General features: G+C 39.4%; 1 long non-coding RNA gene across 1 annotated transcript; it reads right to left on the bottom strand.

Moving 5' to 3' along the window:
- Positions 1-1,442: 1,442 nt before the first annotated feature.
- Positions 1,443-6,815, bottom strand: LOC113222983. The gene is made up of 4 exons (XR_003308578.1): positions 6,738-6,815; positions 3,484-3,580; positions 3,213-3,397; positions 1,443-1,473 (listed from the first exon to the last, which is right to left on the bottom strand). It is a non-coding gene; the product is annotated as an uncharacterized LOC113222983 (long non-coding RNA).
- Between the last annotated feature and the right edge of the window lie 2,316 nt (positions 6,816-9,131).

The raw sequence follows: 9,131 nt of genomic DNA, 5'->3' as shown, positions 1-9,131 counted from the left end.
TATCAGTACCATCTTTATGAAAAAGGGCACTGACATTCAAATAAGTTAAATAATTTTTCCCAAGGTTCCATAGCTAGTAAGTGACAGGACCAGGATACTAACGTATCTTTTGACTTCCACTCAGTGCTGGTACCACTATGCACCAGCTGCTTCTACCTAAGAGGTCAGGCCATTCCCATCTCTTTCCACAGTTGTGGCCTTAGAATACATCATTGTTATTTTCTACTTATGTTACCAAAAGCATGACTGCCACAAAGAAATTCAAAGCATTCTACTGTTAAAAAGAATTAAAACACTATTAAACCAAATTGTTGTTTTTATACTTCCACACGTAGACTATTTCCCATGCTTTTCCTTCTCATAAAATGTTCCTTGCAGATCTACACTGATGATCCAAACATTACAATACTTTCAAGTCCTAGGCACTATCTTTCCAAGTTCCAAGTTCTAAAAAAAACCCTACAGCTTAAACTCTTTATCTCTGCATCTCATTAGGATATTTACACATCCAGATATACCATAGAATCATACATTTGCTCCTAGGTTGACCTGGAATAATTCTTTAGCTTTTAGACAAACTTATCTTCAGAACCCAAAGTGATTCCCTGTATTTTCTTTTTCATTATACTATATTGGCTTCTTAAATGGATCCTGCAAATTAGCAGAACTGTACTTTGCAGCAGTAATCTACTTAGCACACAATTATTGTATTCATCGTACACTGAAATGTGAGAAAATAATTCCTTTATGGGCGTACACACAGGTGAGAAAGTAAAACTCAAGCATCCTATTTTATGATTTAACATCACTTGATATTTATGACAGTAGACAGTACCTTAGAACTACAGGATGATCCCATATCTTCCTCTTCTGATCCTGATGATGACTTATCTATAAAATGTTATTCACAGACACATTCATGAGACTATTACTTACTGGAGTTTGTAATATGAGAAAAATAACAAAAAAATAAATATATTATATTTGGTTCTGTATTATTTTTTTTTTTTGACAGGGTCTTGCTGTGTCATCACGAATGGAATGCAATGATGTGATCACAGATCACTGCAGCCTCAACCTCCTCAGCTCAAGTGATCCTTCACCTCAGCCTCCCAAGTAGTTGGGACTACAGGCCTGTACTACCACGCTAATTTTTGTAGTGTTTTTTTTTTAAGAAGAGACCGCGTTTTGCCATGGTGCCCAGGCAAGTCTCAAACTCCTGGGCTCAAGTGATCTGCCTACCTTGACCTCCCAAAGAACTGGGATTATAGGCATGATCTGCCACACTTGGTTTCCTTTTTTTTAAAGTAGTACCATTAAAGCAAATACTTTTTTTTCAGAGATATTCACTAACTTACCACCTCTAATTTTTATACACAAAAAAATAAAATTATTACAATTTGTTTGCTCTCGTGGGGCACTTTAAATAATACCATTTTTGTTTTTTCCAGTTGATGGTTTTGTTGCTTCCTCCTATTAAAAAACAAACAAACAAAAAAACAACTTTACAAAACATTGTATTTCTTTATTCACTGTGCGTAGAAAATCATGGCATATCCTGAGAGAAGCCAAAAATATAAACAAAAGACAGATTCCACCCTCTATTCAAGTGGGGATATATGAAAAGAAACAAGAACAGAAACATATAACACTAGGTCTACAATTAAAATGAATAAAATATGGTAAGGGCATAAAGAGAGTAGTCAGTTCTACTTGGAAAGCTCTGTAAATGCTGCAAAGTCAGGGCCATATTTTAAAAGTCAGACAAAGAGTGAGGGTATAAGGGGTTTCTAGGCAAAGGTAGCATGGGTAGAAGGATGGGACATGAAACCACATGGCAAATGAGAGGCATTCAAATAAAACTGGGATGCAGTCAGAGGGAATGGGACGGAGAGAGAAAACAGGACAATCAGGCCAAACTACAAAAGATATGTGTCATGCTGGAATGTAAAATTCCCCCTTCATGCAATCGGGATCCACTCAATGAGCAGATGAGTTAGATCATTACAAATATATTTTGGGAAGGTCACCCTGGCAGCAATGTAAAAGGGAGTGAATATGGTGAGGCAGGGGCCCAACTATAAAAGAGTATTCTAGAATTAGAGGTCACAATGTGAACTACAGTACTAAGACATGAAAAGTGGGAAGCAGGTAAAAATACAGAACTTGGTAAGAGAATGCATTGGTGATGTGAGACCTGGAGTGCAGCATTTTTCCTCTTTCAATGTTTCAGTGCTATTTACCAGGTGTTACGTACTAGGAGGGGGAAGCCAGATGACAGATTACAAAGGGCCAGGAGTCAGGAAAGAACCACGAACAATGTGTTCAGTTTAGGACCTATCAAATTTGAGGTACCCAGGAAAGTTAGAAGACAGATCGGGATAAATACATTTGGAACTGAAGTAGATGGCCTTACTCAGGAAAAGGACACAGTGTTGATAAGACAAATATTTGTAAAATATACTAAACTAGTAGAATTAAATAATGCAAACCTATACAGAACTCTAAACTTTTGAAAATAAAAACATGAGGGAAAAACATGGAATTCTACTTTTCAATTATATATTTCCACATTTGTTTCAAGAGTACAAAATATTCCTTAATCTATGCAGACACTTCTTTCTGGAATGTTATGGCAATATGCATTTTTGAATTGCATGGAAAGATTTAATTCTTGTTTTTTTTGGAGACAGATTCTCACACCTAGGCTGGAGTGCAGTAGCATGGTCTTGGCTCACTGTAACTTCCACCTCCTGGGTTCAAGCAATTCTCATGCCTTAGCCTCCTGAGTAGCTGAGACTACAGGCATGCGCCATCACGTCTGGCTAATTTTTTGTGTATCAATTAAGACGGTGTTTCACCATGTTGCCCAGGCTGGTCTCGAACTCCTGAGCTCAGGTGATCTGCCTGCCTCGGCCTCCCAAAGTGTTAGGATTACTGGCGTAAGCCAATGTGCACAGCACATACTGAGCTGTTCTTTTCGGTTGCTTTCTACATCTTTCCTTCCATAAAGGCAAACCTAAGAACTATTTATTCCCACCATTTTTCATAAATCTCAATCCCATGCATCTATCTCTCTGGTAAGACTTGTTTTCTGTTATCATCTTGAGGGCTTGTATTTCTTTCTAGGATCTCTGTCATCATTATTAAGATTGAGGGGATGTATGTGAAAAAGCATGGGGAAGGGAAAGATTTCAAAAAAACCAATCTACCTTTGTAACACCAGGGTTCACTATAGGATTGAGGGAAGGTTTCAGACCAGGGTGTGTAGGTCGATGAGGCTGACCACTGATGATTTCAGGATGGATTTTAACCCCATCTTCATTTTCGCTGTCAGAACCACTGCCCTCAAGCAAAGTTATATTTCCTGTTCTCACAGTACCATATGTCGTTTTCACTATAGTTAAAGCAAAGAGTATATAAAAAATGTGTAATTAACTGTCAGTGAATAACACAAGAATAGGCAGTCTTCAGATAGCTTACGATTCTTCCTTGTTGAGAAGATTGCTTGTTGAGAAACAGTCCTTGTTGGTTGCTGAGAAATAGTTCTTCGTTTTGTTAAGTGTTGTTCTGGAACATTCTACAAAGAAAACAATAGCTTTAAGAGAATAACATGTATCAAGTTTAATAACACAATATTCACCAGTACTACATGATCTAACACGAAGAATACAGGTTTTAGAGTCACTCAGATGTATTAATAGATTCAAACCTTAAATCTGCCATTTACTAATCTACATGCTCATGGGGTGAGGATTATGAGAGATGATACAGATATCCTCAAAACGTTACTCTTTTGCCCCTAGTTCATTATTACACAAATACTGTATCGATTAGAGTATTTTCTTAACCAAAATAACCTAGAAGAAAGCTTACCCATAGGGAGGTTTTGTGTATTACTGAAAACATGAATATATTCAAAAATATAAATTAAATATGTGATAATATTTTGTGTATTTTCATAAATTCCATCTTATGGGGAAAATGTGAGAACTTAGTTTTTAGTGGTATCTGATTTAAATGGGTAGGCATTGCAAACAGTACAAGCAACTTCTAGGCTGTTTATAAAAAAGCTGAAACAAATTATCATATTAATTCAGTTCCTTCCAAGACAGAGAGAAAAAAAAAAACAAGAATAAAGCTTATGGGGCAATGACTGATGACTGAAATCCACACACAGCTACTAAAGAGGAAGCTGTCACTAAATACGCTGACACTAGAGACAGAAGTGTAATAAAAGAACAGACACTAAAACTTGTTGTGCAAGGGAAAAGGCTGAGGTAAATCATTTTTAAAAGGAGAGGTGGGACAGAGAAACATCAAAACAAAAAAAGACACACAGCCAGTTAATCAAGCATGAGCTTAAGCCAAGGAAAGAAGTAATTTTAAGCACAATAATGTATGCGGAGAAATACAGACACATAACAAAAACTTGTGTTCATAATGGATCCCTGTAGTAGCACTTATTAGAATTTGCTCTACAATAAGCTTTTTGTAAAAACTTGTCTAATAAAAGCATTAATTCTATTACACTAAAATACATCTATCACCACCTGAAAGCTGGAACACTGTTACCCCAGAGAGAGAAAAATGGAAAAAGAAATATTCCATCAACTTTCTACCTGGAGAAAGAATAAGCAAGCAGAATTCTAAAGAGTAATGTGTGGCTCGAAAATACTGTATTTAACAGAACATGAGTTGGGGCTTTAAAAAGTTTAAGAAATTCTATCCTAAAATCGAACCCTAACCTTCCAGTTGAAGAATATCAGAAACTATACTGAATCTATCTTTCCTACTTATGACATACTTCTAATTTCTTTCCTTCTTATTTTGACATGTTTTCTCAACACAATTCATCTGAACTTATATATCTTAAACATTACAAGAGCCCAGGCATAGGGGCTCATGCCTGTAATCCCAGCACTTTGGGAGGCCAAGGCGGGTTGATCACTTGAGGTCAGAAGTTCACGACCAGCCCCGGCACAAAAGGGCAAACCCCCCATATCCACCAAAAAAAAAAAAAAAAATTAGTCCGGTGTGGTGATGGGCACCTGTAATTACAGCTCCTAGAGAGTCTGACACATGAGAATCACTTGAACCTGTGAGGCGGAGGTTACAGTGAGCTGAGATCGCGCCATCCTGGTGACAGAGCAATCCTCTGTCTCAGAAAAAAAAATAAATAAATAAAAGGGAATATAAATTTAAGCCGTAGTTTAGAAATGAAAGAGATTTAGTTATTAAAACATATCATGTGTATTATGTTACTTATAACGTTCCATTATATAGAAACTCATTTGTGTGTTCATTTATTCATATTGAAAACTATTAAAATACTTCTTACACACAAGTCACAATTGTAGTTACTCCAAATACACAAAAACATGTTTCCTAACCTCCACTCCAGTAGCTCATAGTAATACAGTAGCTTTGAAATTATTATTTAAATAACTAAATAGAAAAGCCTGAGATTTAAAATTTTAGAACGAGATACAAGAACTCTGAGTAGGTATTTCCGAAAATTACACTTACAAAAACCTTCTGAAATTAAAGTCTTACCATATGAATACTAAAGTCTCTGCTTACTTCTGAAAGTTGTTATTTTGAACAAAACATGTATTCTTCAGTTAGAGTAAGGCTTTAAAATAGACTCTCAGTGACTTAGAAAATATAGTGGAATCCCTTTGTAATACAGGTTTTGAGGAAGAATTTAAATTTCCAGTCTTTCACAATTTTAAAAAAATTAGATATGGAGTCTTGTTACGTTGCCCAGGTCTCCAACTCCTGGGCTCAAGCAATTCTCGTGTCCCAGCCTCTGGAATAGCTGGGATTGCAGGCACATGACATCATAAATAAATAAATTCTCATAATTTCCAATATTATTTTAGGCTAATTACAGAACAAAGGATAAAATTATTTTAAAACTCTCTGCTAAAAACTGTATAATAACAAAATAATAAATGTCCAAGAAGAAAAAAGCAAATATATACTTCGGGCAACAGGGAGATCCCATGATTACTATAACAAGTAATTGGATCCATTTGAGCTTCGTTTAACAAATAAGTAGTATAAAAGTCATGTTAGTATGATTTAACACAGTAAGGATCTTTATCCCAATAAATTTTGACCAAATTTCACATCTCCTCTATTGTGGGGAAGCTTCTGTAATATAATTTTCCTGCCATTATGTAGTTTCTAGCCCATTCTCTTTTTCAGTTCCCATTCCCTCAAAGTATTTATCAGTTATCTGTTACTTACCAAAGTAAAAAAAAAGAAATGTACCTAGTCATAGTTCTATGAAACGGTTTTCTTTTTTTTTTTTTTTTTTTTGAGGCGGAGTCTCGCTCTGTCGCCCGGACTGGAGTGCAGTGGCCGGATCTCAGCTCACTGCAAGCTCTGCCTCCCGGGTTTATGCCATTCTCCTGCCTCAGCCTCCGGAGTAGCTGGGACTACAGGCGCCCGCCACCTCGCCCGGCTAGTTTTTGTATTTTTAGTAGAGACGGGGTTTCACCGTGTTAGCCAGGATGGTCTCGATCTCCTGACCTCGTGATCCGCCCGTCTCGGCCTCCCAAAGTGCTGGGATTACAGGCTTGAGCCACCGCGCCCGGCTAAACGGTTTTCTCTAACCAAATTTCTATTACACAGATTAAACAAAGGTAGACCACTGTTAAATTTTAAAAGTAAATACTATGCAAAACTAGATTCAGAGTGAGAATATTAATTTCACAGGACCACTTTACCTTGGATTTAAAATTGAAGTCGCCATCCTTTTTTAGTCGCGTACGCACTAAAAAAGTATCCAGTCTGCAGGAAAGCCTATAGAGCAAAAATATACAAGAAAAAAAATGAGCAGGTTCATTACTTATAAAACACATAAAACAAAACAAAAATCCCAGTCTATATCTGTATGCCCCTCCAAAAAACAAAAAAAAGAAAAACAAAATCTAGGAAAAAGTCAGCTATCAATATATCAAATAATGTATCTTGGTATAACTAAAACATGACCTTTGTTTTAAAAAATATTTGTGGCCGGGCGCGGTGGCTCAAGCCTGTAATCCCAGCACTTTGGGAGGCCGAGACGGGCAGATCACGAGGTCAGGAGATCGAGACCATCCTGGCTAACACGGTGAAACCCCGTCTCTACTAAAAAATACAAAAAACTAGCTGGGCGAGGTGGCGCCTGTGGTCCCAGCTACTCGGGAGGCTGAGGCAGGAGAATGGCGGGAACCCGGGAGGTGGAGCTTGCAGTGAGCTGAGATCCGGCCACTGCACTCCAGCCTGGGCGACAGAGTCAGACTCCGTCTCAACAACAACAACAAAAAAAAAATAAAAATAAAAAATATTTGTTACCTATTTCTGCCTTTAGCTCTCCAAACTTTTTTTTTTGTTTGAGACAGAGTCTCATTCTGTTGCCCAGGCTGCAGTGCAGTGGCCGAGTTCACGCCATTCTCCTGCCTCAGACTCCCGAGTAGCTTGGCTACAGGCGCCTGCCACCTCGCTTGGCTAATTTTTTTTATTTTTATTTTTTTAGTGGAGACAGGGTTTCACTGTGTTGGCCAGGATGCTCTCAATCTCTTGACCTCATGATCTGCCTGCCTAGGCCTCCCAAAGTGCTGGGATTACAGGTGTGAGCCACCGTGCCCAGCCCAAACCTAGGAGATATCCAATGCCTACCCAGTCTTACTTCTATAGCAAACAGTGTCAGCCAATACACTGGCAGAGACCCACAGTCATTTGTCCTGAAGGCTGAACTAACTGGCTCAATGAACCCAATCATGCCTGAGGTTGCAATTTTTGGAATCTGAAAAATCAGACCTTGGTGATGGCCTTGAGTGGTAGGCTATAAATAATTCTCACAGGCTTAGCATTTCAATAATGGAATACTAGATATACACGGGTTTAGCTGACATAACTGAGTCCTGGTAGTTCTACCTCTATTTCCCAAAGTACTATATCTAAGTATCTTCCTTCCCATGGGCTTCCACTTCCAGATCCTTCTTCTGCAGGGTTCCATGGAAGTCTCCAAACTTTAAATCTTCAGCCTAGGAAAGCACAGCTTCCTAAAAGAATGAGCTCAAATAATCAAGGGTAGGAGCTCTCTGTTTCCCTGTTCCTGGAAAGTAAGCTAAATGGAGTTTCAATCATCCACCTGCAGCATAGGCATATGACCAACTACCCCACTGAAGCTCCATGACTGATTTGCCAGCTAATCCTACTCTTGCCTTAAGCCTACACAGATATGAGAAGAACATTAGTTAATTGGGAAAAGTGGCAGAGAAAAGGGGATACCTGGCCTGGACCACAGATCCATGCAGTTCAGCAACCTCCAGTACACTAGTACTCGACGGGCTCTAAGCTACCCCTCTGTAAGTTGGGGTGGAAGATGATACACATTTCTATATGCTCTAAGACTCTTCCCACAGGCTCAAATTCTCTTAACATCTTTCCAAACAGACAAACAAACAAAACCTTGATGTCTGTCAGTTTTTCCAATTAGAGAACCAAAACAGCAGCAACCCGTTTAGGACTCTCTTAAACCCACTACTTTAACACGTCTTTTTTGCTAACTCCCAACTGTTTGGACGAACCGAGGCAAGATGGTGCACTTCCGGGTTCTTCATCCCCACCCCCAACCCTTCCCGCGCGCGCGCGAAAATGCAGCCGGCGCCCAGGGAGGGTGCAGACCAACTGGGCATGCGCCAGGTGACGTCAATCTGAAGAGACCAAGATTTACCTGGTCGCACCTGCGGAACGCCCCTGACACGCCCATGCCCCACCTATTGCCCTCCCACTCCTAGAAAAGCCGCTCTCCGCCATTGAGCCACGCGGCCTTCTTGCAGCCCCACTCCTGTCGGGATGTCGGGACTGTGGGAAGTCCGTCCGAGAGCCCCACGGGGGGACTCTGCCGGCCTCCTTCCCCGGAGGCCGACAGACTTCTCCCGCACACCTTAGGTTACCAAAATAAACGTGCAGTTTTGCTGTTACACTTGCCTACCCGCTGGTTCTTTTGCGCCCGCTCGGCTGGTCTTAGAAAAACAAGACACCAACATCCTGTGTTTCTCATTCCTCTAATTTATCACAAAGCCCACTATTCTGATCTCTTTTTTAAAACCCCTACTCTTATCCAACTCAGT

The sequence above is a fragment of the Piliocolobus tephrosceles genome, unplaced genomic scaffold (assembly GCF_002776525.5).
Source record: "Piliocolobus tephrosceles isolate RC106 unplaced genomic scaffold, ASM277652v3 unscaffolded_37118, whole genome shotgun sequence".
Classification (NCBI taxonomy): Eukaryota; Metazoa; Chordata; class Mammalia; order Primates; family Cercopithecidae; genus Piliocolobus; species Piliocolobus tephrosceles.
This window is presented reverse-complemented; position numbering and strand designations above follow the sequence as displayed.